General features: G+C 33.8%; 1 long non-coding RNA gene across 1 annotated transcript in view; it reads right to left on the bottom strand.

Annotated features, from left to right (window-relative positions):
* Nucleotides 1–20,674: 20,674 nt before the first annotated feature.
* Nucleotides 20,675–27,466, bottom strand: part of LOC110348550 (uncharacterized) — a 28,125-nt gene continuing 21,333 nt past the window's right edge. The window contains exons 2-3 of the long non-coding RNA XR_002393876.2: nt 22,486–22,626; nt 20,675–21,617 (exon numbers count right to left, since the gene is read on the bottom strand). This is a non-coding gene — a long non-coding RNA (uncharacterized LOC110348550). The remainder of the gene's footprint in view (nt 21,618–22,485; nt 22,627–27,466) is intronic.

A 27,466-nucleotide genomic window follows, 5' to 3' on the forward strand; every position in this document is an offset into this window, starting at 1 on the left:
CATTGAGAGTGCCCCCCAGGCTCACAGGGCAAGCTGGATGTAGAGGCCCCTCCTCTTTCCTTGGTGCATCTAGGATCTTGTGCCTCCTGGCCTGGGCAAAGCTGCTAATCTGAGGCTGCTCACAGACCCCAGCATCTCTGTTCTCAAAAGGGCCAAGATGTGTCCCTTGGTGGGGCGAGCTCCATGACAACCCAACCAAGTCACAGAGACCTCCAGATTGGAGCACCATGGCTCCCAGGCAGCAGGAGGCTTCTGGGTAGGCATGCTAGGGCTCTGAGCCCAGAGAAGGTGAGCCGTGCAGGCGCCAGGAACACAGATCCACCCTACTCACCCTCTCCCCGCATGTCAAAATGAGAAGACAGGTAAATAAGCCACAGAACCAGACTTCCAGATCACCTAGAGCAACCCCAAAGGGAAACAAGATGGAACACTCTGATACTCAACCACCTGTACTCCCTGAACTGGCAACAAAAGAGGATCTGGAAGAAATGAAATCAGAAATAATTTCTCACATAACAGCAAAGATCACGCCCATAGTATAAGACATGATTAATAAATCTAGAGAGGATACAGATAAAAAAAGAGGAGCTGAGGAACATGATGGAATGCTAACATAGGAAACAAACTGAATCCATAAAACAGATGCAAACAGATTTCCAGGAGATTAAAAACTCCATTAAAAGTCTATGCAGCAGAATGAGCCAATGTGAAGACAGAATTTCAGATATAGAAGATAAGACTGCAATTAGTGACCAGGAAAAGAAAAAATTCTTTAAAATTTTAAAGGACCACAAGTAATCAAAGCAGCAGCTGCTAGACAATGCAAAGAAAAATAACATAAGACTGATTGGAGTCAATGAAGAAACAAGAGAGAGTGCAGATGACATAAAAAAACTGTTTACAGAAGTGATGGCAGAAAACTTCCCAAGCAGGGGAAAATAATTTGACATACAGATAAGTGAGGCATATAGGACTCCAACTAGCCTTGATCAAAAAAAAATCTACACATAGGCATATAATTGTTAAGATTCCAGAAACCAAACAGAAGAACAAAATTCTACAAGTAGAGAAAAGAAACTAATCACATACAAAGAAAAGCCCATCAGAATCACAGCAGACTTCTCAACACAAACCATCAAGGCAAGAAGAGGTTGGAGTGATGTGTTTCAAGCCCTAAAGGAAAACAACCTCCAACCCAGATCGATGTACCCTGCAAAACTATCTTTCAAAATTGATGGAGAAATAAGATACTTTCATGACAAAGAGCACCTTAGAAACTTCATGAATACCAAACCAGCACTCCCAAAATTTTAGACAAAATCCTAGGAAAAGACAATGAGGATCACAACCCCAGGAAGCAAAGCAAAATGAATCCTCTGGGCACGGCAAGAAATTAAAATCAAAGGGGGAGGATCAAACAAAAAGAAAAGGTCATGACAATAATAACTCAATACAAGTCAGTTATAACCATCAATGTTAGTGGTCTCAACTCACCAATCAAAAGAATTAGACTGGCAGAATGGGTCAAGAAGCAAGATCCAACAATATGTTGCATACAAGAAACACACTTCATTCAAAAAGAAACTCATACACTGAAAGTTAAAGGGTGGAAAACAATACTCCATGTAACAGGAACCCGAAAAAAAGCAGAAGTACCCATCCTCTTTGCAGACCAAGTGGATTTCAAACCCACATTGATTAAAAGAAATAAAGAAGGACACTATATCCAGAGATGACAATCATAAATATCTATGCACCAAACACTAGTGCACCCAACTATATAAAACAAATACTAATGGACATGAAAAACCATATAAGCACTAATACAATAGTAGTGGGGCACCTCAATACCCCATTGTCACAAATAGATAATCAACTAGACAAAAAACAAGCAATGAAATACTAGAACTAAATCAAACTATTGAAGATATGAACCTAACAGATATTTACAGAGTGTTCCACCCCACAAAATCAGAATACACATTCGTTTCAGCTGCACATGGGTCATTCTCAAAAGTAGACCACATACTCGCTCATAGAATATATTTAGGTAAGTGCAAAGGAATTGAAGTTATCCCCTGTATTTTATCAGACCATAGTGCAATGAAATTGGAGATCAACAGCAAAAAAAACTGCAAAAACTTCATAAACACATGGAAATTGAACAACACACTTCTGAATAACTAATGAGTCACAGAGGAAATTAAAGAAGAAATCAGACAGTTCCTTCAATTAAATGACAATGACAATATAACATATCAGAATTTATGGGACACAATGAAAGCGGTCTTACGAGGGAAATTCATAGCAGTGAACAATCATATTAGGAAAACAGAACGAACCCAATTAAACAACCTGATGCTGAACCTCAACCTTCTAGAATGAGAAAAGCAGGACAAACCTAAAGATCATACAAGGGAGGAAATTATAAAGATCAGGGCAGAAATCAATGCAATGCAGACTAAGAGAACAATACAAACAATCAGTGAAGCCAAGAGTTGGTTCTTTGAAAGAATCAACAAAATTGACAAACCCTTAGCCAACCTTATCAGAAAAAGGAAAGAAAAGGTCCTAATCCATGCAATTAGGAATGAAAAGGGTGAAATTACAACAGGTCCAGCAGAAATCCAGAGGATCATTAATACCTACTTTCGGAACCTATACACCAATAAGATGGAAAACACAGAAGAAATGGACAGATTCCTAGACACATATGAATTACCAAAGTTGAATGAAGAAGACCTAAAAATTCTAAACAACCCAATAACAATCAATGAAATTGAAAACATAATTAAAAACTTACCAACCAAGAAAAGCCCAGGTCCTGATGGCTTCACTGCTGAATTCTACAAGACATTTAGAGAGGAGATGCTGCCGCTGCTGTTTGAACTCTTCAACAAAATTGAAAGGGAAGCAATACTCTCAAAATCATTCTTGGAAGCAAACATCACCTTGATCCCCAAAACAGAGAAAGAGCCAATTGAGAAAGAGAACTATAGGCCAATCTCACTAATGAGCATAGATGAAAAAAACCTCAATAAGATACTGACAAACAGAATGCAGAAGATCATCAAGAAGATCATACACCCTGACCAAGTTGGATTCACCCCAGGGATGCAGGGATGGTTCATCATATGCAAATCAATCAATGTAATACACTAATGAATATTATTGGCAATTTGCAAATTAGTAAACTGAGTGCAAAGGATGTAAGTGACTCATTTATGTACAGAGTTCCAGCAATAAGATACATGATATTAGTCAGCCAGGGCCGCCATAATAAAACATCATAGTCTGAGTGGCTTAAATAGAAATTCATTTCTGACCATTCTGGAAGATGAAAAGTCTGAGATCTAAGTGCCCATCAGTTTGGTTCATGGTGAGGTCTCTTTCTCAGTTTGCAGATGGCCACCTTCTCACTGTGCCCCTACATGTTGGACAGTAAAAATCAGAAATCTTAACACTACAGGGGTAGGGCCCAGCTTAGTCATTTAATTTAACATTATCTCCAAATAGAGCCACTTTGAGAACTAGGGCTTCACATGTGAACTTGGTGGAGGACACAGTCAGCCCCACAGCATGCATTTTCTCCTGCACTGAATCTCACTGCTATGAATAAGGGGTGAATCAATATAAAGAGTTCCCTCTTACAATCCATAATCCAGAAATCCTTGATCCAATTTATTCAGAAGTTTTAGGCATTCTCCTATTGTTCCATATCTTATTATTGGAGTTAATAACTGTTGATAAACAGCAGGTCTATGTCATGCATTGCATATTCAAAGGGAACACTTCTAAGAGACCGACAATTTAAAGCAGGAGACATTCTGGGCTGTGACTGAAAACATCCAGCCCTTAAGATGGTCACTAAGTGATGAGACTGGTAGGAGGAGGAGCTGAAAGAGTAGCTGCAGGGCTACAGTATCTCTGAGGCTGATCGTGTAACAAAAGGCAATGAATCACTGGAATCAGGTAAGCTGGTGCTCCTACCAAGAAGAGGTTTGCTGGGATAGTTAAGTGAATTGGGGGCCATGGAAGAGCAAGAGCAGTGTATTTGAGCCAGATCCATGGACTTTCTCCTCAGCCACCACACTGCCTCCTCAGTTCCTTGAAAAGCACCTCTAGCAACATCAGCAGGAGGCCTCTGAACTGCACTCACATTGACCTACACAATGACTAAAACCGTATGATGGCCCTTGATATAGAAAAGAAAGAAAAACTGCCAGATTGTGTCAGTGGTACTACTAGGGGAAGGTAAAAGAAGGGAAAATTTCTCCAGGAACTAGAAAGCCCCAGCTGAATGGCAGCACCACCACACTAAGGTGAGCCCAAAATATGTATAGAAAGTAAAATAATGAACATTTACTTTTTAAAGATAAGGTTTATAGTTGCCTCATCATTTTTTTGTCTTACTACAAAAAACAGTGTCAGGGCTTGAAGTCCAACACTCTGAGTCCCTCTACAAAGACTCTCAAGCAACTAAGAATTTTGTGTGAATAAGAGTTAAAAATAAGGGCATAATTCCTGCCAATTAAGGAATGCACAAATAAGATATATAATATTCATATGATGAACATTATACATGGGTGAGAATAGACACAGTAAAACGACATGTAACTATGTGTATTTTTTAATTTTTTAAATTTATTTTTATCAGTACATATTTGTGGCATGTAACATTTGCATTCCTCCTGAGGAATGGTATATGTACTTGAAGCATCTTATTTCTTTTTTCATCCCCTTTCCCTCCTCTCACTGTCCCCTCCATTCATATCTTGATCCCCTTCTTACTTTTGCACATGTTTGCAACACATAATGTTTACATTTCTTGTGTGGATTTGATCTTCCAAATACGTTAAAAGCACAGAAGCATAATTTTTAAACTCTAACAAACATGACATTGAGAAAAAAGAACAATACATGTTACATAGTTCCATTTATATGAAGTTCAACTTCAGAAAAGGGTGATCAAAGGGACTAAAAGACACGACTGGCACCCTCAGGGAAGGATAGAGACTGGAAAGGGGGTGGACTCTGTAGTATTTCTAAGTGGGATACTATGGGATGTTTAAATATTTAAAGTAGGTTACCTTGTGGAATGTTTAAATGTTTAAGTTTTCAACATATCTGTTTCCTCAATCACTTCTCACTTCTTTACAATGAATATATTAAAATATTTTCTTCTAGTTTTTTATAAACACAGTACCTTATTGTTATTTATAGTCACCCTATTTTGCAGTAGAATACCTGAACTTATTTCTCTTAGCTAAGTTAGTACCAGTTATCAACTTCCTCATCTCTACCTGCCCCAGTATTCCCCATCTTCTGGTAACTACTACTCCACATTCAACTTCTGTGAAATCAACTTTTTTGATTTCCACATATGAGTGAGCTGATGAGGTATTTGTCTTCCTTTCCCAGGCTTCTTGGACTTAAGTCTTCTACCTCCATTTATATTATCAAAGATAAGAGGATTTCATCATTTTTTTGTGCTGAGTAGTATTTCATGGTATACATGTGCCACATTTTCCTTATCCATTCCTCTGCTGGTAGACACTTAGACTATTTCCACTCTTGGCCATTACTGTAGTTAGAATCTGGATTTTATCCCAAAGTTCCACATAATAAAGGCTTGATCCCTAGCTCAACACTATACAGAGGTGCTGGAATCTGTAAGAGATGGGCCTAGTGAGAGGATTAGGTTATTGGGCTGTGCTTGTGAAGGGTTTGGATGACCCAGGGCTTGCTCTTCTAGTCTTTTGCTTTCACACTCAGCCATGAGGTGAACGGTTTTTTGGTTTGTTTTATCACGTTTCTTCCACGATGCCCCACCACAGGCTCAAGGCAATGATGTCCATTGGTCATGCACTGAAATCTCTAAATTGGGAGTTAAAATAAACTTTTTCCTTTTATAAGTTGATCATTTAAGGTATGTGTTACAGTAACACATGCTAGCACTTATTGTGAATAGTGCTGCAATAAAAACGGGAGTGCAATGTCTCTTCAGGATACTGACTTCATGCCTTTGGATATATACTCAGTAGTGGGATTGCTGTATCATATAGTTAACTATGTTGTAGTAGCTGTATTGTTAATATTTGAAGGAAGCTTCATACTGTTTTCCATAAGGGCTGTACTAATTTACATTCTCAACAATAGTGTGCAAAGTTTTCCTCTTCTCCAAATCCTTGCCAGTATTTGTTAGACTTTTTTTCTTTGTTAATAACCATCCTACCTGGGATAAGATAATTTTTCACTGTGGTTGTGATTTGTGTTTCCTTGATGCTTAGTGATATTGAGCATTGTTTTCATATGCCCATTATCCATTTGTATTTCCTCTTTTTATGAAGTGTCTATTTTGACCTAGTGTCCTTTCTTACATTGGATTATTTGTGATTTTCTGATTTAGGTATTGGGTTTTTTTATGTGTTGGAATTGGCATGTTGCTATTGAACAGTGTTCCTTATGTATTCTGAATCATAAGTCTTTGCTAGATGTATAATTTTCAAGTATTTTCTCTTGTTCTGTAGGTCTCTCCACTCTGTTGATTATTTTCCTTGCTGAGCAGAACCTTTTTAATTAGACACAGTCCTATTTGTCTATTTTTTCCCTATGTTTTAGAATCTGATCCGTGAGTTTCTATTTTTTGATCTACCTTCTGATTAAATACTTGTGTATATTAAATACTTGTGTATATTAAATACTTGTGTATAACTTATTAAGCTGCACCCATATGACTTGTGCACCATTTGTATGTTACATTAAATAAAAAATTTAAAATCTAAAAATACTACTTCTGGCTCTATATTTAAAAGAGTTGAAAGCAGAGGCTTCAACAAATATTTATACACCCATCTTATTGTGGCATTATTTATGAGAGTTAAAAGTTGGAAACAACCAAAATGCCCAAAGAATTCTGAATGGATTTAAAAGGTAGTATATATGTACAGTGAAATATTTTTCAGCCTTTAAAAGACATAATTCTGATGCATGGCACACTACGGATGAAAATTGAAAATGCTACTCTAAGTGAAATAAGCCAGACAACAAAGGACAAATATTGTATGATTCCATTAATATGAGGTACTTAAAGTAGCCAAATTCAGGGAAATAGAAAGAATACTAATTACCAGGGGCTGAAGGGAGAAGAAAATGGGGGGTTATTAATTAATCGTTATAGAGTTTCCATCTAGAATGCTACAAAAACCCTTCTGGAGATGGATGGGAGAATGGTCGGATAATAATGGAAATATGCTTAATCCTACTAAATCATAGACCTAACAGTAGTTTAAATGTTAAATTCCATGTTACATACATCCTACTATAATAAAAATATTTAAAAACAAGAATAGAGGTATTTTTCTTTCTCTCTTCTTTCACTAGAGCCTTGCCCACCTGTCTATAGGAGCCTTGAGACAAACTTCCGCATGACTCCTCTCTGACCTGTTTCTGTTCAAGAACACCACAGTTTCCATCCACAACATCCATCTTTAGGATTTCTTTCTGTCTTCAGCCATCTTTACCTCCAGGCCACATGTCAAAATTTCTCTTGGCTGACTTTATTTTACCTTTAGGAGTAGATGAGAATATCTTCAGAAGAATCTATGTGTTTAATTTGATCAGGAGATTTGAGTTATTGATCATCATTCACAAACATCTTAGAAATATCACATTATTCCCAGACCAATATTCTAAAATATACTTCTAGGAATAAAAATCTTGGCACTATATAGCTAATTTATCACTCTTCAGTTAGAATACAATCCATTGAGTGAAAATGTCAGGTTTGTTTGTTCCTCCTCATCTGTTTGTAAACAAACTTAAAACTAAAATCAAATGGCCAGGTTCACAAAAGAATAGGAATAATAGACCATATTAAGTCATTTTATTTTCAAACAATACCAAAATATATATTTGACTTGGCTAACTCTTCATTTATTAACTATATAATACCTAAAATTTGATTGACATTTTCACAGAGTTTATTAATATTTTCACTGAATTTCCAGATATTTTCTTTCTCCTATTGATGTCACTATATATCTTTATTTTCCCCATATAGTATGAATAGTTTATTGTTGAGGACAGGCAGGACAGGTATTAAAAATATATGCCATCTCATAAGATATAAAGCTGAGTATCTTTTTTGAGATTATGTAAACTTTTCAGAGCTTTGGGGGAGTATAGATAGTACTTGTATGTGTATGCATGTGTGTATGAATATGTGAGCTTGTATACATTAACAAAACTTCTTTTTTATTAAGATCAAAATCTTGTACCAACTCTTGGTAGAAAACCATAGAAAGCTATGTTTTGTTTTAAATGTATAACTTTCAATTTTATGATGTAATATTTATTAAGTATGCATACATATACATACATATATATGTGTATAATATATTAGCCTGACTCACATATATCCTCTGAGTAATTAGCATAGAACAGTGATTATGAAGACTGAAATTTTTACTCTCTGCTTTGACATTTTCCTTATTTTCCTCACTTTTCTCGTCTGAATTACACAAATAAGAATTGTACCATCCTGGTGGAATGTTGGATGGAAAATATCTATTAAACTGATGTTTATTCAATGCTAAAACTCATACTACCAATCAAAAAATTTGTCTCGAATTGTGAAGTAACTTGCTACATCATTGGTTTTGGGTCATTGGTTCTAATCAAAATCTAATGGAACCTACAATTGGCATTTAATTACTTTTGCTGTAAATGCATGTCATTTTATAGACAGATAATGCTCCATTCAATGCGGATGAAGGAGAAAATGATTAGAATAGAACAAGGAAGGAATAATCTTGTTGGGAGATGTAGCAAGAGAGGGAGGTAGAGACCAGAACCAACAAATTTGTTCTGTTCTCAATTTAGATGGCAAAACTTGGTCTTTGGAAAAATGAGAATCTGATAACATTTTACTAGGATCAGTCTAATATCCTACTATAATATGGCTTCTGTATAATGAAATTTCTGATTTAATTTTGAGAACTCAATAATTTACCAGTTGAGTTAACTCATGGTGAATCGTGCATAATTTTGCTATTGTGGGTGGTTCACTTGATCGACTATCGTTAGCTAGAGCTTTAATAAAAAAAATTCTAGTCTTTAGTTTTATCATCTTAGGAACCAACTGGATATGATGACTTTAAGAGATAAAATGTCATTTCTCAAATGAAATCTTTAAATTCCAGGTTCTTAGTGCCATGTTGACTTCCAGGTCCTTACTTTAGGACTGATAAAATTCCTATCTCTCAGTGGAAACAACTAGTTTTTCTGAGTGTTTCTGGTTACCTAGCTCTGCCCTATTTCCTAGATTAAAAAACTGAGATTCCTCAATAGACATTTGAAAGTAACTTGCCAGAAGCCTGCTTATTGTGTTTCTAATAATTCTCAGACTAACATACAACATGGATTAATACATTTCTCACTGTCCCCAAGCACAGTAAGTTCTATTAATTATACATTTTTTGGAGGAAATAAATTTTTGTCTGTGCTTCATACTTTGCCTAAAGTATTAAATCTCCAGAAAATGCACCTGTTTTTGTGCTTTGTTTTTGGAACATTTTGTTTTATTCATATTTTTCCATGTTTGAACTTTATTTTTCAAATAATTTGAATAAAAATAAAGAACTTATTTTAAATAAACATCCACATTCTCATCTTTATCAACTGAATGTTCAGTTTCTTAGTCTAAGCAATTTCTTTTCTTTCTTTTTCTTTTTTCTTTTTTTTTTTTTTTTTTTTTGAGACAGGCTTTCCCTAGGTAGTTCAGACTGACCTTGAACTCATTAAGTAGCCCATGCTGGCCTAGAACTCATGGCAACCCTCCTGCCTCAGCCTCATGAGTGCTGAGATTACAGTCATACCCACCCTGCCTGGCTAGTGTGGAGAATTTCATTAACTTAGTTATAACCCTAATAATGATCAACTGAAGTTTACAGAAAACCTTCTTTGTAACTTTTAGGTTTTGTGGAGGAAAGAGCACAATTTTATCCCAACTCCCAAATGGAATCTAGTCAGTGGGGTTCTTCCAAGGCAGAGCCTAAACAAGGGCTGCGTACTTCAACAAAGATTCCCTGCCCTAAGCGCACAAGGTAGAAGAGAGAGACGCCAGATTGCCCATTTATTCCAGGCTTCAAAACTAAAATGATCAGGGCTAGGGATTTAGCTCAGTGGTTCTGGTGCCTGCCTCACAAGCACAAGGTCCTGAGTGAGATCCCCAGTACAAAAAAAAACAAAAACTAAAAAACTAAAAACTAAAATGATCAGTGTTCTCTGCGATGTACTGAAGATGAGCTCTTCTTCCTACATTTTGAGCAGGAACCAGTGTGAATGGAGCTGGACCCAACGGAGCTGCAAGTAAATGGCCTAGGAAACAAATACAACAGGATCTACAATCAGCTTTAAAAACTAGAAATAACCCTACGCTTCTTGTATATCTGAGATGTCAGCTGGGACATTATTCAGTTATTGACATAGAATTGGTGGGTTCGGTCCATGTTTGTTTTTGTTAACAAATGAAATAATACCAAATCGCCTTTGTTTTTTATATGTTGATTTTCAAGTAATTATGAAGATCTTAACATAGCAGTATATTCTTATTTATGGTTATATGGAATTTCATAGATAGAAATACAATTATTTATTTAGCCACTTTGTAACTGATAACATTAAGATGGTTCTTGTCCTGTGTTTCTATCTCTAAGAAGGATTCTGAAAATAAAATTGCTGCACCAGAAAGGTTTGAATATTTTAAATTTTATTAATACTGAGAATATACTACCAGTGTATATTATTATCCATTTCTTCTTATTGATTAACATTTTGTATTTTCAGACTTTTAATGTCTTTAAAATATAGTATAAAAAGCTATCTTATTACATTTTTATAAGTATTTACTTGCCACTAATGAGGTTGAGGATCATTGTACGATGTCTTAGTCCTTAATATAATTCTATAGTGCGTTACTGCTCCTTACTTTTTCCTGTTTTTATATTTTTGGTACCCCTAAAAGTAGCACATATTTCAGTATAGGAAAGAGTAACATTTTATCATATATAGACAGATGTATTTTCCTCATACATGACATATTCATATTTTATAATCTTATATTTGATGCATACAGATTTACAAAATAAACACATGGATAACTTCTTGTATATTTGACATCAAATTTTAAATATATTTTTTTCTTAAATATTGTTTATAGGCTCTTTGTAGAGTAGACGTCTCAATTTTGTGTTGAAGGATTAGCCTCTCTATGTTATTATATTTTACCTTCCAAGATCTTGGTAGACTACCCATTTCATCAGGTCTGTATTCTTCAGTAAAAGCTTGTCATTTATTTCATATAAATTTTATTATGTTTTCCTGTATAAAAATAAAACTACAGTTATTTTCTCATTGCATATTTCTGGATTATAGAAAGTTGTTTTCTATAGATCTTGGAACTTTTTAAGCTCTTTCTGTGATATTATAATATCAATTTTCTATAATAATAAACTTGTCTCTTTCTGATATTTGTTTCTTTTCCTTGTCTTCTTGTATTAGTTAAGACCTACAGGCTAATGTTGAATAATAATAATGAAAGCAGATATTTTTACTTACACAAACTTTACCATTTAATAATATCTTATCATTAATTTTTACATTTGTTTTTTACTTTTGATAGATAACCTTCATCAAGTTAGGGAGTTTTTCATCAACACTTAGCTTACATAAAAACAGTAATGTTCACTACTGAGAAATTAATATTATTGAAAATATTCTCAGGAGCTTGAGATAATCATATTTATTTTCTCTTCTTTAGTAAAAGAATAAATTACATTGGTAGATTTCTTAATATAGAATCATAGTTATATTCTTATAATAAATTATATTATAAAATATGACATTTTCAGTGTCACTGTAATCTAATATTTTATCTGGAAATATATCTATTAATGAATTGATGAGTGAGAAATTAAGTTGAGTGCTTTATTTTGTTTTGTCTTGTTGTTTACTTTTATTATTCTCTTCTTGGTTTTACTATTAGCATATTATTTTCAATGAATGGATTTTGATCTCCCTCTTTAACATATTCAAGAAGAGCTTAAGTTACAGAGGAATTCACAATATTGATCAAATTCATATATCTGAGCCTGATGAATGTGTGTGTGTGTGTGTGTCTGTCTGTGTGTCACTTATAGAAAGGACTTACCACTAAAAATGATGGATTTTTAGGCATTTTTTTTCAGTTTAATTTTTAATGAAACTTTATGCTTATCATTGAGATATATGTCATAATTTATGTTTTTTAAGAAACAACTCAAGCACATTCTTTCAAAAAATTATTTATTAAAAAAATTTTAAGGTTTCTATATACATACTTATATTTTTTTAAATATATAAAATGATTCAAAATATATTTGATGATTTAAACTTAATCTGATTCCAGAGCCAAGATCTTTAACTACTGCTTGCCAATGAAAATCAGAGAAATGTCATACATGATATATCTTCGTACGAGGAATAAGCCATACTTTGGGAGATCAGCTGCTTTTACAATTTGGGGAGGGAACCCTCTTTAAAAAGAAAAGTATTTTAAGGTACGAATGAGTCATTCTTTTCAGACTAAATTGTATTATTCCACCATAAGCCCATTCCTGGTCTCCAGGAGAAGAAAGTGATACATAATGTAGAACATGATCAATTTGTGTCAGTTACTGCTGAAAAGTCAGACAAATAAAGACCTGAACTTGGCAAGATGGAAGTTTTTAATGACTTTTTTTTTCAGAGTTTCACTATGCATTTCAGGCTGGCCTTGAACTTGCAGTTATTCACCTGCCTTGCCCTCCCAAGTGTTGGGATTAGAAATGTGTGCCCCTACATCTGGCTAAATCTTCAATGATCTTGTCAAAAGCCACTTCCAAAGGCTAGTAGAAGTGTAAATCTGACTGGAGAGTTTTGGTTAGAAGGGAAGTAAATAGAGACAACTCTTGATAATTTTTGGTTTTAAAAATGGTGATCAAAGTAGAAGAGAATAAGAGACCTAGAATGGAGACATTTTTCTTAGTTCAGTGCTGTAATAGCAAATGATGTTTATTGCATGAATTTCATAAAATGGATGAGAAATTGGTAAGAGATTGATTGGTAAGAGCAAAGAGATTCAGACTTAAGTAGTAAGAAGAGAAAGAATGAAATGGACAACTAAATAAAAAAATTTCAGCCTTTAAAGAGGGAAAATTTCACCCTTTTATCCAGAATGAGGATATATATGTAGATAAGTGGATAGAATTGGTGGAGGGAAGATAAAGGAGTGGTTTTAACTCCTAGTCTCTCTAATTGTCTTACTGATCTAATTTTCAAATGTAGGATTTTAATTTATCTGAACTTATCATGAGGACTGTTAAAGAGCTAGTGCACTTTTCAGGTGGATTGTCTCTCGTTCCTGCACAGTTCTTTCCTGGTAAGTAAAAATGGCACCCTTGTAATGTAGGATGCTCCCTAATGCTAAGGCTTGTTTCTAAATTCATTATTCTGTTCTTCTAGCCTATTTGTGGCAGATTGCACTGCTTTAATTACTGTAGATTTATAGTAAGTCTTGATAATTGGTAAAACAAAAGCTCCTTTATGATTTCTCTACCAGATTACCATGATTATTCTTATTTTCAATTACCAAATTATTGTCTGCATCTAGGTTGATATTTTTCCCTTTTTATTTATATTTTCTTTTTCCTTGATGAGATTTAATAAAGGACTTTCCAATTGTTTGGTTTTCTTTCTGAGTGTGACTTTTAGTTTGGGGTTTTTTTTGGGGGGGGGGGTGGCTTTTCATTAAAACAGGTTCCAATTTTTTTAAGTCTATTTTTCCCTATTTCATTTCCTCTGCTTTTCATTTTCAAAATTCTTTTTGAAAAGACTTTCCTCTTTAGGAGGAAAAAGTTTGACATAAAATCAAATGACAGAAACCAAAAAATAAAAATAAACATGATTCCATATTACTTCCACACTAATAAAGAAAATACATCATGTCAAGTGCAAATTATTTCAAAATTCTCTTTGTAATTAGTGGACTTTATTACTTCACATCATGTTAGTCAGGAGGTCTGTAATCAGCCTATATGTAGGTTTCCTTAGGATTACAGTGCAACAAAAAGAGTACTTTTCCAGTAATATTTCTTGCAAGTATTTAAACTTTGAATTGCTCCTCATTCCTACGCAAATTAATAACCAAGTATAAGGACATCCCAGGATAATTTCAAATCAAGTATGCTTCATGCCCAGTGTAGTTGCTTTGTTATCAAATAAACACTGCCTTGTCTCGACTCTCCCCTTTTTTAAACATTATTAAATTTTAGTAAATGCAGTCATATTGACGAAAGTGCTTTTTACTTTTTTATTAGTTTTGAGAAAAGTAAAAAATGTTTTCAGTTAACAGAAACCTAGAGATATAAATGATGCAAACTCGTCCCCCCTTGACCCAACTCGTACTCCAACAACTGATATTACACAATCATTTTAAATTTCTCAAAGATTGAAATGTAGGAGGTGAGTCTATTTCATCCTGCCCTTGGAAAATAAGAGAGACCTCAGATGAGATCTAGATTTAACATTTTAATCAAATATGTATGTTTCATTATAAATAGGATATAATAGTTGCCTAAATGCTATCTCTAAATGGCCGGATGTAGTCTGGCAGTCTTTTCAAACAAAGCTGAAATCTAAATGTCAGAGGAGACCTCAAGGTTATTCAGTTCAACCTCCCAGTTGATCCACAAATTCCTCTGAAACTTCCCTATGGCTCTCCGTTTTCTTCCCTGCACTCTCTTGGTAACATAGAATTCAATAGCTCCTGATGCCGAGGTTTTCACCTACGAAATACAGATTCTACTTTTAGACATAGTTTAATTTGGAGCAAAACTGAGTGCCTGAAATGTCTGGCTTACAAGATCATTCGTCTCTTCTGACTCTTTCCCACTCCCGACTTACACATCCCCAATTTCAACAGCCACTCTTTTGGGAACATGTCATATGACCTTTAGTCATACTGACTGCTTTCCCCAGAATAGTTTTTTGTTTGTCTATAAGCTGTAAAGTCTGACACACAGATCCAAACATGCTCCCAGTAATGACCTGACCAGCACAGTGTAGATCTGTGTCATCACCTCCATCTCTATGAAGGCTGTCATTCTAGTGACACAACCAAAACTTTAGTTTAGTCATTCCTTGTCAGCCAACTCAAATAACCTAAGAGTAAGGCCAATTTTTATCTGCCTTGCTTCTTAATCCCCATTTTTTAATACGGTCGTATTCTGATTTTTTTTTATAGTCTAGGAGAATGTCTTAACAGTAAGATAAAAACATGAGCTTCAAAGTTAGAAAGTTTTCCATTTGCAGTCTATATCATTTTGTGTTTACAACCTGAGAGAATGTCACTTGCCATCTCAAGATTCAGTTTTAATGTGTTTTTTGAGAGTATGATGTCTAATTTTTCTTTCGATATTTACATAAAATAATATATGTAAAACTTGTACATAGTGTTCATATATGCATTACTAAGAATTTCCAAAATGTTAAAACAACTTAAATTAAAAAATAAAAAGATTATTAAGGTTGCTGACCAATATGAACTGGGACAAATGAGGTTGGAATTTGGGAGACCAGTAAGTAGCTACTGCAATACAGTAGTCACCAGTATCAATTCAGCTTTACACTCTTCAGTTTCTGTTTGTCAAAGTCAACTATGGTGAAAAATATTAAATGGGAAATTCCAAAATTAAGCAATCTGTGTTTTTAAGTTGCACACCATTTTGAGTAGCATGACGAAATCTCCTACCTTCCCATTATCCAGCAGAAGCACATTATGCACACTACCTGCCTGTTAGTCCCTTAGTAGCCATCTCAGTTATCAGATCAATTACTGTTATATCCCAATGTATGTGTTCAAGTAATTCTTTTTTACTTGATAATGGTGCCAAAGCATGAGAGTAATAATGCTGAAATTAAAATTGCAATGTAAAAAAGTGAAGCCATAAATCACTTCCCTTACATGTAAAGGTAAAAGTTCATGACTTAATAAGGAAAGAACAAATTACATGCTGAATTTGTTAAGATGTATGTTGTAAACAAATATTCCATCCATGAAATGGTGAATAAAAAAGAAATTCATGCTAGTTTTTCTATCAAATGTCAAAATGGAAAAGTTATGTCCACAATAAGTGATAAATGTTTGTTAAGATGGTAAAAGCATCAAAACATAGGAAAGGTTCAGTACTATCTGCAATTTCAGTTACCTACTGATGGTCTTGAACATGTGCCCATGGGTGGGGTTATAGGGGACAGGGAGGACTAACTGTATTCTAGATGAGATGAAAGGCTATTTAGACTAGAGTGAAAATAATGTGGTGTTTTTTGATATTTGAAAATAGAGCCTCAAGATTTGCTAATGGTATTGCATGAGGAATATAAGAGAAAGAGAAATTAAGAATTATTTTGTCCTGGTAACAGGAGGATTAGAGTAGCCCTTTACAAAAGCTGATTTAGAGTTACAACCAGGAGTTTTGTTTTTGCTTTTTCACATCTTTTTGATGCCTTTACATTTATACACCTAGGGATTACAAAGTCTCTGCACTGAGTCTTGAATCAAATTCTGAATACATCTAGACAACAAAAAAATGAGGGTCTAGAGAATAAATGATATTTGAGGCATGAGAGTGCATGAGGTCACCCAGCAAATAAGAGGAGGTAAACTTTTTTAAAGGCTTGAAGGCTGAATCCACAACATTCCCATACAGTCGGGTAGATGAGGAGGATTTATTGATAGAAATTGAGATGAAGTAGCCCATGAGGTAAAGTCAAATTAAAGAAAGCACAACAAATGGTAAAAAGCAATTTCTCAATCCAATCAACAGTAGTTCTTTGATTTTATCAACTAGTGTCCCGAGATTGAAACTCAAAATACTTGAATTTGTTTGTAGTTGGATGCTCTTTTAGAAGTAGGAATCTTGCAATGAGGAACATCCTCATGGAAATGCTACCACAGTACATGTGTCGCCACTGCATTACACTTTGACCCTCTGTCATTTTAAAAGTTCATATTAGCTAAAAATAAGCCCTTATTCCTTATCTCTGCCACCTGTGTATCAGAGCTAGACATGTAATTCCCAGGAGACAAAGCAAAAAAATAAAGATTCCAGTTCATAAATTTATAAACAACCAATTGTCATGTTAAAAGCTAAATACATTTAGATATGTGTGGCCACATTGCTTTATGTTTGTCGATCTCATTTTCTATAACCTAGACCAACAAAACCAAGAAGAGGGGAAACACACAGGTATAAGGTCAGCTCAAGGGTTCAAGAAAGTGCTCAGAATGATAGAATCAGCAGATAACATACTTCACAGGTTGCTAAGATACCTTAATCTGGGGAAAGAATCAGAATTAAGTTTTTGTTAAGAGGTTTATCATTCCTTATCCTGATCTATTGATAGAGATAGTCTATAGGAATCTTAGCTTCACAATTATATGGTTGGAGTAATTGGGGAAAAGTTAGAAAAAGGATTTGAACAAGACAGATAATAGCTTAGGAATTTGAGAAGTCACTTGGGTAGTCATTTTGAAAGTGCTTTAGGCAAGTTTAAGCAGTTGAGATTTTCTCTTTGTGTAGGAAAAACCTTATGCAATAATATTAATCTATCTGGTGTTATACTTGGTCGGCTAGTAAAGATTGAATAAATCAATTATAAAGTTGATTTAATTAAGAAAAAAGGACATTAATAAATCTTATTTTCATTTGTCCTTTGTGAAAAATTTGGTTTTGAGTGTTGTAGATACTGCTATTTAGCTCAGGATATTTACTTTTTACTTGGTAAAGAAAAAGTATCATTTCATTCCTAAATCATTCATGGCAGTGTCATGAGACACAGTGCAAATTTTGAAAAATAATTATGTAAATTTTTGGTTTTACATATAAGCCTGTTGAAAAATTTGTGTAGCAAAAAGCTCTCATATGCCTTTTACTCATATTCACTTATTTATATCTTGCCCCATTTGTTAGTAATTTATTCTCCTCTCAATAGATGAGGATGCAGAGAGTTGTGTGAATTATAGCTGTTTTTTTAATGATAAGCACCCCAACAATTAATAATGTATTTCCTGAGAACAAGGTAAGTTCCATGCTTAATTACAAGACAATCATCAAAATCAAGACACTTAACATTTTTGCAATATTATTACCTAATCCACAGTCCATATAATCATAAAGTTTTTCCAATCTAGGATCCATTTCAGAATGACACATTACTTTCAAATATGATGTTGAAATGTGTTTATGTACATGTACCAGTTCCCTATGGTGAATGTAATCATTATGTACTGCAAACATGGATTTATAAAAGTGAAAAGATAAATAAAATAAATAAAAATAGAATTTAAAAAGATAATCACAGTATCTTACTAGTCTTCTTTAATGTAAAATACTTCCTCAGTCCTTGTTGATTTTTGAAAGAAAACAGGCCATGTTTTTAATAATAATATAGAGACATATAAATACATGAAACATAAATAGATATGTGTGGGGAATCCTGGCTTTATTCACTATGAGGAACTGGAAATAATTATCTCCATTGCCATATGCACGTCTAAAACCCAGATCTTGGTTTCTAAATACCATTTCTTATTAAAAGAAGTGGAGGGCCACAGATTTTGTTCAGTGGTGCCGGCACCTGCCTGGAAAGTGCAAGCAAGGTCCAGAGTTCAGTCCCCAGTACCAAAAAAATAAATAAATAAAATAAAAGAAGTGGAATCCTTAAAGCAATGGTTGATTAATGCTCCAGAGTTTATATTCTATTGGAAGCTAGAAAAATAAATAAGAAATTATTATATTACAAAATGTAACTATAGCTTGTGAGAGTTGTAATAAAATATGAACAGATGAAATGATTTTAAGAGAGCCCAGCTTTTGTTATGGTAGCTATGGAAATGCTCTAAAAAAGTATCATTTAAGGTGAGACCCTAAGAAGAAAAAAAAGAAGAGGAAAAAGCCATGTGAAGAGTGTGGAGAAGGAAAGGCAAAAAAAATTAAAAGGCAAAAGACTTTGATGTCAATAGAGTTAGATTTCTGATGTCAACAAATGACAGAAAGGCACAGTGGCTGCAACATAGACCTGTGTAACACTGCTGCGAGTGCGGCTATGGTCAGGGAGAAAGGGAATGTGTTTCATATGGGACTGGAAAGACAGGCATGAACCAGTAAGCCACACAATTCAGACTTTATTCTAGGTGGAACAGGAAGGCCTCTGGAAGATTTAACGTGGGTACTGACATGATCTGACTTATGCGTTCCAAAGATCATGCTGGCTGCTTCGTGAAAAATAAATTAGAAGAGTGTAAGAACAGAAGCAGGGAGAACAGACAAGAGACTCATGAAAGTTCAGGCAAGAAATAGTGGTGGCCTGCACAAAGGTGGTGTCAGGAGAGATAAAAAATATATGGATGGATTCAGACTACATTTTAAAGTTACAAATACCAGGATTTGTGTTAGATTAAATGTGTGATGTGGCTGAGGAAAGATGAAAGTTAAAGGACAATGTCTAGGTTTCTATCTTGGGATTTATTTGAAAGAAGAAAGTCAACAGCTCCACTGTGGGCATAATATTTTTGATGGGTATTTTGTATATCAGATGGAAATATCAAATAAATAGGAAAACTGACAAAAACTTCTAATATAATTACCTTAATTTACTATTTTTAAGATTAAGATATAATACTTAAATGAGAATGTCTGCATCATTTCATTAAAGATGAAAAGTTGAAGGAAATTAATTATCTTCAGATTTTCTGTAAATTTAAAAGCAAAACAAGTATGTGCTTAGGAAAGAGAAAATATTGAGATTACCTACAATGGTTTAAGTTGGAAATCAGTAAAATTAATTTTCTAAGATAGTATAAAAAACAATTGAATGAAGAGGAATATAATTTAAATATCAGAAATAATTTTATGAGCAAGAGTAATTCAAATCAGAAAGTATTTTAGCTTATAAAAGTTCCTTCAGCTGAAACATTAAAATGAGACTATACAAAGCCTTGGTTAAAAGAAAGAAATGTATATTACAAAGGAGATGGAATAAATGGTCTAATAATGTTTCCAGAAGTGTTATTAGTATTTATAAAGCTAAATCCTGTGAGCTAAATGTGCTACCTCTTTCCAGAGTGCTCTTTGTATAATTTCTTACAATCAGTAGAGGTGAAGTTAAGTGGCTAATGTGATTTTTTAAAGTACCATTTCTGAAAATTTTTATAATACTGAGTAGAAAATATTAGGGGTATGTCTTCTACAAAGCGAGGATGCACCAAACAGAGGCATGAGAAAATTGTATTACTAGTTTCATGAAAAAAGAATGAGACTATTTGCCTCAATTTGAATAATAGGAAAACAGATTTTAGAAGACAATAATATAACATTTTGCTGAAAAGTTGTAAATGAATTTGATCTCACAAAGAATTTTTGCTCTAAAACAACTCTTATAAACCCAGTATACGTAAACATATTTTTAAAACTAACACATTTCTATTTTATAAGGTTAGAGATTGAAATTATATGTATTTATTATTTTCCATTAAGACTTCTACTTTTATTGGGAAATTTTTAGGTAAAAATTATATAGTTGATGTAATCTTTTTAATTGTAAACTTTTTTCTGGTACAGAGGCATTTGAAATATTTTTTCAGTGAAAATTGTTTTACTATACCATACCTCTGAAAACAATGATTTCACTTAAAAATCAGTGTGACATATCAATTTGTTTCCAAAAGATTTAGAAACATACAGCGTTATGAATCTGGGAAGCAAAGCCTGTCTGTAATTATCTAGCATTCCACCTCAGTAAAAGGAGAGATGTGAGAGCTGCTTAAATACCATAAAGGAAAGCATGAGAAAAATCAATGCTGAGTAAGTGAATGATGTTCCTGTGGGCCGAGAAGGTCATCATTCTGCACGACACGACCGTAACAAAATTCCTAGGATTATTCAACCTAATGTACACGGTATCCAGTAAAACTAGACGTTGCATTTGCTTCTTAGATTTACATAGTGCTTTAAAGAATCAGAATATAGTCACGGGCTAACTTGAAGTGGAGGAGGATTGAATAATCAAATAGTAAAATAGTCCGATAACAATGGTCACCTTCGCAAGCTGCAATTATATTTCTTGAGAACCTCAGAAAACTACTTTACCACTGAAAGACCTAGGGCCTTATAAAAGAGAACAAAAACAACAGCCAACACACTGAATAATGACACTTGAAAAATCTTACGGGTTGCATGCTTATAACAAAAAGATCTACATGGAGAATGAAGCAAAGCACCTTGATCTGGCACATAGCAACTGATGCAGCATCCCCGATGAGTATCTTTATTCAGTAAACCTTATATTCTGCAACCAAAACAGATTTTCACTTCAGTCACTGTCTCACTCAAAACCAAGACCAGTTGTTTGTTGCCTCCTTTCTCTGTTATATTGCATCCAGAAAACAAAATGAAGAATATTGTTGGCTACTGTAATTCAGTCCTTTTTAAGTCATATTATGTAGCTATTTTCAAACCACATCTTCTTTGTAATGGATTCTAAAAAAGAAAAGAAAGGTAAAGGTTATACTTAATATTGCTAGTAACACATAGCTGAGAACTCCTCTAAGACAAACTAGCCCATTGATGAATAGTGATAGTGATTAGGAAAACACCATTCTGTGTAGTGTCAAAATGTACATCTCCATAGCCCTTGTCTGCATTCCTACTGCCTGATTACAGGACTAGAGCAGTGGTGGCAAACCTAAGGCACATGTGTTATTTGTTTTGCTTTTAAGCCAGAAGATGTTAATGCATGGGGTTTTTTTTTTTCTAAACTAAAACCTCAGTATTCAGGTTTAATTGCAGTGTTGGCACTTTGCGATAAATAGGTGGGTTTGGGGTTGTAGTTTGGACGCTCATCTCTAAAGGGCTCACCATCACTCCACTAGAGGCTTGCACCTTCACTTTTTCAGTCAAAACAGTTTCACTGCTTTCAACCAATAGAATACTTACCCCAGAACCACAGCCCTTTGGTGTTCTCTCCTGGATATGTTCCAGCCTGTTCCTTACTTTATATACGTACAGGCAAGAATGAAAGTACGTCCCAGTTGTGTTTCCCCAGAATAGCATCTTTTCTCTAAGCGTCTGTACCTTTTAATATTGCATTAACAACAGCAAAAGTCAAGGGAACAGTTGTACCCTATCATCTTATTGTTGATTTATTGAGTTTGCTGCTAACTAAAAAACCTCTAATTTCATTTTATATGGTTCTTTTCTAAGTATATTTCATATAACTCTTCTATATATGCTCCATTTTCAAACCTACATGCTGGCCTTCATGTAAAACCAGTAAATAGTTGTGCTATTTTTTTAACATTAAATTTTCTAAAAATATTAATTCATACACTCTCTTACTCTCACTTACCTGAGTCTGTTTTTATTAAGCAGAAAAGGAGGTCAAAACTTTGCAGCTTGCCATTAGAGACATGCCAGGAGGGTTTGTACACCAAGGTGCTCCAACTTAGTATCAGTAGTATTGGCCAGACGGGTCTTCTTTTCTACAGGGCTAAAAATAAATGCATTGTCAAATAACTGATATATATATATATATATATATATATATATATATATATATATATATGATTCATTGCTTTGATTCTCTGAAAACTAGTGTGAAGTATATTTCAGAACTTACGTTTTCAGGACCATATTGGTAAGAAGTATTTAATCCATCTTATCCTGACTACACTCAAGTAATGCTAAACAAGCCCAAAATAAATTATTCTGGAGATATGTCCATATCATTGAAATTAGAAATAATGTCCTAAAGTTTTAGTAGTATATGAATTAGATTCTGCACTAAAAATAAATCATAACTTGGATGGGAAAAGCTCTGGAAAGTGTAAGCAAAATCTTTGTCAAATGTTAGAAATATCTTTTAAAAGACAAAGTAAAGTAACTTTTAAAGATCTTTTCAAATTTTGGGAGAAATGTTACCTAGTTGTGAAAATAAATCAACTTTTCTTTGAAATGGATTTGATTTTTGTGTTTGTTTTGGGCTTTTTCACTTATTAGTACATATTTGCAGTCCATAACAATTCCATTCACTGTAAGGAATTGGTACATGTACACAGCACATTTAAATTCTCCATTTTCCCTCACTCCCTTCACCCTTCTTTCATCTTTCCCACATCAGATTCATTTATTTATGTGACCTAATAAAGTTAAGTATCATATACACAGATTGAAAACCAGACTAATAGGCCAAAGAACAAATAAAACATGTAAAGCAATTGTACTAAGTCAAGGTCACTTTTACATAAATTATCCATGCTGGATTATAATACCTTTTATTTCTTTCTCATTTTTCTTATTATCCGTCTTTTATTTCATATTTATGTATATACTGAGTTTTTCACATAAGAGAAATCATGAAATATTTAAGCTCGTGTGTCTGAGTTACTTCACTTAAATCATGGTCTCAAGGTGCATCCATTTTCCTACAAACGACTCAAGTTTATCCTTCTTTATGGCAGAGTAGTACTCCATTATGTATAAATGCTATATGTTTTATCCATTCATCTGTTGATGGACATATAGATTGTTTCCAAGATTTAGCTATTATGATTTATGCTGCTATGAACATGGGTATGCTTACATCACTGTAGTATAATGTCTTTAATTCTTTTAGGAAGATACCTAGAAGGGGAATAGCCATGTCAAATGGAATTTCTATTTTTAGTTCTTCAAAGAAATCTCTGTACTGATTTCCATAGTGGTTGTATGAGTTTACAGTCCTACCAACAATGGAGAAGCATTTCTTTCTCCACACAGATTCACCTGCATTTGTTATTGGTTGATTTCTTGAAATGGATTTGATTGAAGAAGTTTTTTCTAATAATTAATTATAGCTGCCTCCTAGTGTAACCAGCACCCCAAAATGGAACTTTAAATGTAAGATTTTTCCTTTAGAGGCAAGTGACTTCTCTAAACTTCCTCAGGCCTACCACATGAACTACCACCCCACCTGTCTTCAGCCCAGATGAATGGACAGAGGGCAGAATATACAGATACTAGAACTAGGAAGTCCAATCCAGTTTCATTTCCTTAGGCAAGGGAGGGAGTACTCTGTGTCCAGAAAGGGTTGAAACAAACCAAACCGGGGTGTGTCTATTATTTCATTGCATCCATTCTCTCACATTGTTCCTTGCTATAAAACACTCCAACACACCTGCACATGGTGAGACGGTGATTTGAGACAAATGAGCTCCTCTATCTCCTCAGAGCAAGCTCTGAGTAAATCGTTTATCCTTTTTACCAAAAAGAACAGCTTCTTTGATTGGATCAGCATCGAGCTAAAGGACTTGAGCAGATGAACCTACGTGACTGATAACACTAGCATGGAAGACCTTAAAATGGAAATCTAGAAGTCATAATTCTATTTAATATTTAAATATTATTTTCTGCTGGGCTCTGATCAAAAATTAATTAAATCTTAAAAGTTAATTTATCTTGTCATATCTTAAGGTATGTTAGAGTAATTAATGTATGCAGAAAAGATTAGAGCAGAAAAATATTATAGCAGTCATATTTTACTTATTTTGATTATAAATTTAAACCACATATATGCTTTTCTATGGATCATATTTATTTATTTCTGTTACCCACATTTTATAAAATTTTAGAGTACTATTTTTATATTCTAAAGTGTAACTCTTGTTGAAAACACTAAGCAAGTTCAACATTACTAGTATATATGCAAAATAAAATAAATAGTATGCAATCTAAAACAATGTATCATCTGTTATTTGAGCAGTTGTAGTAAAATCACTAGAGAGGAATATGTAGTTGCAACCATCCACTGTTTTTTCAAGATGCTCAGCAACCACGAAATGAATTTCACATCACAGCCATAATGAGAAAAAGACTCCAGAATAATTTTCTACTTCTTGAATTGAATATGAATGAACAGAGAAGGCAGATCATTTCTAAAAACAACATCTCACCCAATGGACTGAATCTTTACAATCGCTGTATTAGGAGTCAACATTTGAAAACTGTTCGCAATCATTTTTAGATGTCCAGGCAATACTTATTTTTAAAATACTATTTCTTTAAGATAACAACTATTTAGTGATGTTCATTTTATAGATTAAATAATAATGACCTTCTCAAATAAGCAATTGAAACCTAACAATTTTCCTGTTATCTCCTTTCCAAAGACATGGTGCGATTTTTATCTTTTCCTTGTTTCAGCAGGTCATGCATAATTATTGTTATTAGCTATGTGACACTTCACAAAGAGCTTCCCTTAGGATAATTCTTCCATCTGTTAAATGAAAAAAAATTACTTCTTTAATTATTTAAAATATTAGTATTGGACTTAATACTTTGTGTTCTTGTTAGATGTAATACAATATGGCATTCTTTCCTGATGTACTGGAATCAGCTTGCTGCGTGCTAAGGCCATGACATTTAACCTCTTTATGTCTCACTTTCTCATTCATAACATGGAAATAATCATTTCACTCACTAAGGATAAAGTAAGTATTGAGTCAAACAATGAAAATAAAATGCTTCTAACAATGTCTGAAATACAGTAAGTACTCAGTGTATATTTGTTATTTATACATGAAAACATTCTACAGTCTAATACACAGCAAAAAATTAACAAACTGAAACTAAAGCCATTCTTATCTTCCTTTTCCCTATTTTCCTTTAGTGTTTATGAATTTGGCACTTAGTAGATGGTGCTTGCTTGTATTGCCTTATATTAGAGCTCTCTTGTGATTCCTCTTCAATAAAAAAAGTTATGAGGTAAAATAAGTTTGAACAAATTTAAATAGTATTCTCAATTTCATTAATACATTAATGAGCATTATAATTCCATTATAGCATCTAGGCAGCATTCCCTATTACCTACTTGATCATATAACCAATTCCCATATGATCTCCTTTTTGTAATAGTTTTTCCAATGTTGCTGTATGATAATTACCCACTTGCTTAAGTTTTAAGTCTTTGAGACATTAGTTTCATATAGATTCATCAAGGGATCTAACTGGTTCTCTGACATTTTTTACATCTTTTCATAATACACCATCTAGAGTTGGTGAGACTAGGAGGATTTTTATCTCTGTACATCAATCTGCTTTACAAATTTAGGGTTGTTCTCCCCTCATTATCCTTTTCCATTCTGCCATCCAGAAGTACATGTTCCCATTAAAATTCTCCATTTGAGGAATGGATTTTGTGAAAGGAAATCTTATTTGGCATAAATCTCATTTGATCTCCTCCAGAAATTCTTAAGTAAATGATCATCAAGTGTGGAATTTTCTGAGTCAAGTCATTGCCTGATCTCTCTATGGGATTTGAGTGGCCCAAAATAATATCAAAACCTAAGTCCTTTGAGGGCTCTTAGAGAATAAGTTTATGAAGAACCTGAGTGAAATCTCCTAGTTAGAAAAAAAAAATCTCTTGAACTACAACTTTACAAATCTATGAAAAAGAATCTTGTATATGAGGAACAATAGTAAATCCATTGACAAAAAATAGTATATGAGATGCATTTAAGAAGATCAATGTATTTATACCTGCTAGAGAGTGTGTCACTATAAAGCAGTCGTTTCATTTTTATTTGGATTGCAATTAATATATGTATTATAATATATATATATATGTCTTATCTTTACATGGAACCATTGTAGATATTTAATGAGAAATTTCAAATAAATAACACTGAATCCAAAGATTTTGTTAGCAGTAATTTTTAAAAGGATCAAGTATGTAATAAGGGAAATTAAAATGTCTTTAATAACAACCCTTTTGGGGCCAGGGATTTAGCTCAGTGGTTCTGCCGCCTGCCTCACAAGCGCAAGGACCCGAGTTCAACTCCTGATATCAAAAAAAAAAAAACCTTTTTATTAGAAATATAAAAACAGAAATGAATTAGTCTGACTTTCAAACTAAAGAATCCACTTGATCTTCAAATTAAAAATGTGACATTCCTGGGTAAGTAGGAAAAAGTTCATTGCCAATTAACCCTGTGTCTCTCCCATCAGCCTACTTCATCCAGTAAATATTTTACACCTAGACCATGAAAGGCTGCAGGGCTTGATGCTCAACAGTAGGACAGGTCTGAGATGATAACAGCATTTTATTTTGTAGGGTTGACATCATAATTGTAATTGAAGATGAGGTTTCAAGGAGAAGAGTTTCAGTTTTTTTGGTTTTGCTTGGTTTGGTTTTGGGGTTTTTTATTTGTTCATTTGCTTTATAGCTGCTTTTTCACATAATGCTACAGGAATGTGAATATATTGGAGTAAATACCTCATGTTAATATTGCTTTTACCATTTCATTAGTTTTCCATCAAGATAAAAAGCCTTAAACATGTATCTTATAGATTCT

The sequence above is a fragment of the Heterocephalus glaber genome, unplaced genomic scaffold (genome assembly GCF_053883595.1).
Source record: "Heterocephalus glaber isolate CG9 unplaced genomic scaffold, H.glaber_assembly_v1.0 deba00001553, whole genome shotgun sequence".
In the NCBI taxonomy this organism is placed as follows: Eukaryota; Metazoa; Chordata; class Mammalia; order Rodentia; family Bathyergidae; genus Heterocephalus; species Heterocephalus glaber.